This window comes from Clupea harengus, chromosome 11 (genome assembly GCF_900700415.2).
Source record: "Clupea harengus chromosome 11, Ch_v2.0.2, whole genome shotgun sequence".
NCBI classification, from domain to species: Eukaryota; Metazoa; Chordata; class Actinopteri; order Clupeiformes; family Clupeidae; genus Clupea; species Clupea harengus.
Window position 1 is genome coordinate 8042735 of NC_045162.1, and position 7855 is coordinate 8050589.

Below are 7855 nucleotides of genomic sequence, written 5' to 3' on the forward strand. Positions count from 1 at the left end.
AACCGCAACAGTCAATGATACTATGGAAGACACAGACTCCGAAACCATCGCAAACCCCGAGAGCAACATAGTATTGACAAACAGGGTTACACCAGCTGATCTACCACCCGAAATCGATCAGCATTGTATATACATGACTTCAGAAGACGAGTCAGATGGGGAGACCTCAAGTTCCACAGCGCCTGATGACAGCCCAATCATGATGACCCGCAGGATGCCTAGCAAGGGGCCTACAACCTTTGAATTGCCCATCAGACGGAATGCGGCTGGGGGGACGTCCAACTATGCGGCTTGGGCGACGTCCAACCCTGCTATTTTTAGCGTTGCTACGGACTCGGCAAACAGTGGAATCAGAGCAAGCGGGGCAACAGGTATGCCGACTACAGCCATAATCACAATGTCAGAGCTATCACCCAAAATCATCAAAGCGTGTGTATTTGTCATGTTAAATCGTGTTATCACCAAAATGCTACAGGAGGTCTGTAATGGCTGTGATGTGGATCGATGTCTTTTTGAAGAGGCGTCGATGTTCTATGTCGACAACAGTGACCGGGTGAAAAACAGACTTTATCAGACGCCTATGTTGCAGGTCCTGGCGCACGTCTGTACTACAAAAGGGGTCAGACCCCTCATGCTAAGAATGCTAGGGGCGGTGGATATGATCCTCTGGGAGCTGGCAGAGTGTGAGGTTGGTGACTACCATATCGACGCGCCTTATGACTTCATCGACGGACGCATTGGAGCCGTTATTACAGCAGCGATGGACGCATGCTGGCGGCTGCATTGAAGCATCACTCGCGACCTGGAGGGTCATGAAAAAGCAAACCTGAACACTACTACAAGATGGGGAATTATCTAGATCGAAACAAGAGGGCAGCTGAGCATGTCAAGAGACGTGTGAAATATGAACTTTATGCATTGTTGTGTAATACAATAGTTAATGATTCACGATATATTACTACAACTTTTACAGTGTCTAGACAGCGACTACTTGGTCTCAAAAAACAAATGTGTACAGCCAGGACATTATCTACTGATTGGGTGGATATTGTACATAGGGGTGCTAATGTAACAAGACCGTGGCATATTTCATTACGGGTCATTTTAGAACACCTGATATTGGGTCATCAGGGTGATTTCAAGCTGGGTCATATTATTGTTGTATGTACATATGTTGTTGATATATGTACCGCTAATCTAAGTAAAAGTAAAACGAGTGATGTTTACACAATAGTAGAGAGTTTGGTTGATACGCTGGTAGATAAATGTTTTGATACATGTGTTACATTTTTAAAATATTTGGATACTTATTGTAGATGATCACATTATTGTAAAAAAGGTGTCTCTGGCTATTTAATAAAACCATATGCTTGTATACGGGGTTGTGTCATTTGTTGTTAGGTGTCTAACATGTCAGAACTTCTGAAAGCCGCATACTAAGACCCTTCAATTTCAAGCAGATCTGGTGGATATGATTATGTACTCAAAGGAGAATGACAACGTCAAATACCTGATGACGTGCATAGATGTCTTCAGTAAACATGCCTGGATACGTGTTTTAAAAACCGCACAAACGGAGACAAATAGATGGATAACAAAACTAACACCAGTGTAACTCTTCCCTTAAGGAAAAACTATGATAAAATAACAAATAGAAATGGGGAAAGAATTACTGCAGCGCTACCGGTACCTCAGTCTGCACATAGTCAATGGTCGACTAAGAGGGGGGTCCTTTGGCCACTACACCTACAGCTCCTCTCTTGGCAGTAGCACAGTAGATTATGCAATAACATATTTGGACCCTTCTCTCTCAGAGCATTCACAGTCAGGTAACAAACCCCTTTTTCAGACCATAACATATCAGAATATACCTAAAAAGACTCCACTCTAACCACCCAGGCCCTAACCCCCAGAAAATTATCTCAGAATACCTGAATATCAGGAAGCAATGAGCAGCCATGAAATTCAAAGAACATTTAAATTTGTTCCTGACCCCCATTCATATCTCAGCAGTAAAGAAGGTGTAAACATAAACACAAAAGCACATCAACAATATCATTCATCTTGTGGCACAACAATCAAACTCACCTTTCCAAAAACCAAACCCCTTCAATAATAATAATCTAGTGATTCAAGATGGAGATATATGGATTAAACACTTCAAAGATCCATATCAAGAAACCCACAACACACCAAAACGAGACCAAATACCGGATAAATTGAACCAATTAGTCATTAAGGACTACCAAAACCCATTAGATTACGAAATTACAGAAAAGAATCAGGACAAAAAACTGAAAAGCTAAAAAGGTAGAAAAGCCTGTGTCCCTGACAGCATCCTAAAATTAGATGCTTAAACACGCAGACTATAGAGAGTCAAATCAGCCATTCTGAAACTTTTCAATTTAGTGCTTAGAACCGACTTCTGTCCTGAAGTATGGAATGAATGACTGATAAGCCCCATATTTTAAAAGTGGAGACAAGACAGAGCCACACAATTACAGTGGGGTCTGTATAAATGCATGTGTAGGAAAAGTCTAATGTAGTATCCTAAATTCACGAACCATAGGCTTCATCACAGAACCTCACACAACACTATATTTAGAACTACAGATCATATCTTCACATTAAACACACTAATTGACAATTAAGTGTACAAAATAATGCAAAGATGTATGCCTGTTTTGTGGATTTTCAAAAAGCCTTTGATTCAGTCTGGCACATTGGTTTTGCTTACCCCAATAGCAGAGGGACTACAACAGAACCTGAATCTCCTGCACACGCTATGGCAGACTTGGGCCCTGACCATTAACCCACAAAAAAAATACTTACTTTTCAGAAAAAATCCAGAGGTCAGGGAAAGAAATGCACCATTGGTACATACACACACACACACACACACACAATTGAAAACACCAAAAAATATTTAAAAAAAATGGAAGGTGCAGAGTCTGCAGATGGCCTGGCATGTGTTGGAATAATCATTGAAGGCGTGGAAGTGCTCCATGATCTTGATAACACTGCAAATGTACTCGCCATTTGTTTGCTCTCATGTACTCACTGGACTTGAGCTATCCAACAAACCTGAAGTACACATTTGAGGTTCTTCAAAAACTTGTGATGGAACTAGATGGCAACAAACTCTCAACAAAGGTCCAAGCGCTACAGAACAAACTATATGAAGGAACAGTTTAGACAAGTGTTGTGCTCCTGAGCAGTATACAGGGAACTTGCAGGATCGATTCCATCCCAAATCATCTGGCAGAAAACTGATTTTTGTATCTGCATGGTGAACTGTTAGTGAAGAGTGGATCAGATGTACTAAATGTTTAACAGAGTTTAAAATGTTAACAACAGGAAGAGAGAATAACATAAAGTCGAAAAAACACAAATGAGAGGTTTGAATCCATGTCAGTGGCCGAAGAGGCGATTAACAGTGTGAAATGGAGACCGGTAGCAAGGAGGATGAGAGACATTTTGGTCGCAGCACCATAAACACGATTTCTAAGACAATTTTTTCCCCTTTGTGTATTCATTTTAGAAAACTCTATGCACTGATTTTTTGTTTTCATTGGGGGAAGTTGATAAATTTATAGCATAAAGGGAGACATGTTAATCTAAACATTTAGATTCAGGGTTAATGAAATAAATATAAACTATACATGTTGAAAAAATGGTTTCTTTGATATGCAGGAGTCATTTTAAGGTATTACTCACTAATGGAGTACTAACCATGTTGCCATTAGTGTTTTTATGGCAAACAAGTTCAAAGTTTGTGGTTTTAAATATTTGTGTTGGTGGTAATAAATAATATTACAGAATCGAGGTATTGTGATTTTAATTTACTTAACTACACTGGGTGGAAATTTGTTGACATAACTAGGTTTTAGTAAGTCCAACATAAATTCACTAGCTGTTTATCCAAGTCAGTTAAGTTGGAACTTCAAGGAGTTGTTCAGTTGGTGTTAGTAAATGCATTTGAGTTAGAATTACATTAGTGAGCTAGGTCAGTGTAATGAATGTCTGTTTTATTTTCATTGGGGGAAAGTTGAGAGTTTTATAGCATAAAGGGGAACATGTTAATCTAAACATTTATATTTAGGGTTAGGGAAATAAATATAAAACTTTACATGTTGAAAAAATGGTTTCTTTGATATGCAGGAGTCATTTTAAGGTATTACTCACTAATGGAGTACTAACCATGTTGCCATTAGTGTTTTTATGGCAAACAAGTTCAAAGTTTGTGGTTTTAAATATTTGTGTTGGTGGTAATAAATAATATTACAGAATCAAGGTATTGTGATTTGATTTTACTTAACTACACTGGGTGGAAATTGTTGACATAACTAGGGAAAATAACATAAAGGAAAGATACCTTACTGGAAAATGACTCAAGTAAAAGTAAAAGTAACCTTTTAGAATACTACCTGAGTAAAAGTCTTAAAGTATCTGATCTTTACTGTACTTAAGTTTTAAAAGTAATTTTCTGATATTAAATGTACTTAAGTATTGAAGGTAAAAGTACAAGTAAATGCTGTTAATAAAAAAGCAAAGGATCAGAATTTTGAGAATTATGAAGTTTATTCCGACTAGAATGAGCATACTTATAAACTGGGCCTTATTTGAACACAATTTTAACACAATAGGCAATACTAAAGCAGCACCGAAAGTAACACCCCAGTCATTACTTGAAACTGAAAAATGTTTTGTTCATCTTCAAACAAAACGTCCCAAAAAGCCATTATGAATTTTTTTAACTTTTACTTGAGTCATTTTCCAGTAAGGTATCTTTCCTTTTACTCAAGTATGGCTTTTGGGTATAGACCACTGGTTAAGACTCACACAAACTAACAAAACAAACGAGCACAACCAAACTATTGTGACTAACAACCACCATCAGGTCTAAGCCACCCTTGCACAAACAATTTGGCCCAACCAAATTGTGAACAAAGAAAGAGAAAACTACCTGACATATTGAACTGAAACAACAAAAAGACAAAACAAACTTTCAATGCTACACTCAAAAAGTTGTTGGACTTACTACACCTAGTTATGTCAACAATTTCCACCCAGTGTAGTTAAGTAAAATCAAATCACAATACCTTGATTCTGTAATATTATTTATTACCACCAACACAAATATTTAAAACCACAAACTTTGAACTTGTTTGCCATAAAAACACTAATGGCAACATGGTTAGTACTCCATTAGTGAGTAATACCTTAAAATGACTCCTGCATATCAAAGAAACCATTTTTTCAACATGTAAAGTTTTATATTTATTTCCCTAACCCTAAATATAAATGTTTAGATTAACATGTTCCCCTTTATGCTATAAAACTCTCAACTTTCCCCCAATGAAAATAAAACAGACATTCATTACACTGACCTAGCTCACTAATGTAATTCTAACTCAAATGCATTTACTAACACCAACTGAACAACTCCTTGAAGTTCCAACTTAACTGACTTGGATAAACAGCTAGTGAATTTATGTTGGACTTACTAAAACCTAGTTATGTCAACAAATTTCCACCCAGTGTAGTTAAGTAAATTAAAATCACAATACCTCGATTCTGTAATATTATTTATTACCACCAACACAAATATTTAAAACCACAAACTTTGAACTTGTTTGCCATAAAAACACTAATGGCAACATGGTTAGTACTCCATTAGTGAGTAATACCTTAAAATGACTCCTGCATATCAAAGAAACCATTTTTTCAACATGTATAGTTTATATTTATTTCATTAACCCTGAATCTAAATGTTTAGATTAACATGTCTCCCTTTATGCTATAAATTTATCAACTTCCCCCAATGAAAACAAAAAATCAGTGCATAGAGTTTTCTAAAATGAATACACAAAGGGGAAAAAATTGTCTTAGAAATCGTGTTTATGGTGCTGCGACCAAAATGTCTCTCATCCTCCTTGCTACCGGTCTCCATTTCACACTGTTAATCGCCTCTTCGGCCACTGACATGGATTCAAACCTCTCATTTGTGTTTTTTCGACTTTATGTTATTCTCTCTTCCTGTTGTTAACATTTTAAACTCTGTTAAACATTTAGTACATCTGATCCACTCTTCACTAACAGTTCACCATGCAGATACAAAAATCAGTTTTCTGCCAGATGATTTGGGATGGAATCGATCCTGCAAGTTCCCTGTATACTGCTCAGGAGCACAACACTTGTCTAAACTGTTCCTTCATATAGTTTGTTCTGTAGCGCTTGGACCTTTGTTGAGAGTTTGTTGCCATCTAGTTCCATCACAAGTTTTTGAAGAACCTCAAATGTGTACTTCAGGTTTGTTGGATAGCTCAAGTCCAGTGAGTACATGAGAGCAAACAAATGGCGAGTACATTTGCAGTGTTATCAAGATCATGGAGCACTTCCACGCCTTCAATGATTATTCCAACACATGCCAGGCCATCTGCAGACTCTGCACCTTCCATTTTTTTTAAATATTTTTTGGTGTTTTCAATTGTGTGTGTGTGTGTGTGTGTGTATGTACCAATGGTGCATTTCTTTCCCTGACCTCTGGATTTTTTCTGAAAAGTAAGTATTTTTTTTGTGGGTTAATGGTCAGGGCCCAAGTCTGCCATAGCGTGTGCAGGAGATTCAGGTTCTGTTGTAGTCCCTCTGCTATTGGGGTAAGCAAAACCAATGTGCCAGACTGAATCAAAGGCTTTTTGAAAATCCACAAAACAGGCATACATCTTTGCATTATTTTGTACACTTAATTGTCAATTAGTGTGTTTAATGTGAAGATATGATCTGTAGTTCTAAATATAGTGTTGTGTGAGGTTCTGTGATGAAGCCTATGGTTCGTGAATTTAGGATACTACATTAGACTTTTCCTACACATGCATTTATACAGACCCCACTGTAATTGTGTGGCTCTGTCTTGTCTCCACTTTTAAAATATGGGGCTTATCAGTCATTCATTCCATACTTCAGGACAGAAGTCGGTTCTAAGCACTAAATTGAAAAGTTTCAGAATGGCTGATTTGACTCTCTATAGTCTGCGTGTTTAAGCATCTAATTTTAGGATGCTGTCAGGGACACAGGCTTTTCTACCTTTTTAGCTTTTCAGTTTTTTGTCCTGATTCTTTTCTGTAATTTCGTAATCTAATGGGTTTTGGTAGTCCTTAATGACTAATTGGTTCAATTTATCCGGTATTTGGTCTCGTTTTGGTGTGTTGTGGGTTTCTTGATATGGATCTTTGAAGTGTTTAATCCATATATCTCCATCTTGAATCACTAGATTATTATTATTGAAGGGGTTTGGTTTTTGGAAAGGTGAGTTTGATTGTTGTGCCACAAGATGAATGATATTGTTGATGTGCTTTTGTGTTTATGTTTACACCTTCTTTACTGCTGAGATATGAATGGGGGTCAGGAACAAATTTAAATGTTCTTTGAATTTCATGGCTGCTCATTGCTTCCTGATATTCAGGTATTCTGAGATAATTTTCTGGGGGTTAGGGCCTGGGTGGTTAGAGTGGAGTCTTTTTAGGTATATTCTGATATGTTATGGTCTGAAAAAGGGGTTTGTTACCTGACTGTGAATGCTCTGAGAGAGAAGGGTCCAAATATGTTATTGCATAATCTACTGTGCTACTGCCAAGAGAGGAGCTGTAGGTGTAGTGGCCAAAGGACCCCCCTCTTAGTCGACCATTGACTATGTGCAGACTGAGGTACCGGTAGCGCTGCAGTAATTCTTTCCCCATTTCTATTTGTTATTTTATCATAGTTTTTCCTTAAGGGAAGAGTTACACTGGTGTTAGTTTTGTTATCCATCTATTTGTCTCCGTTTGTGCGGTTTTTAAAACACGTATCCAGGCAT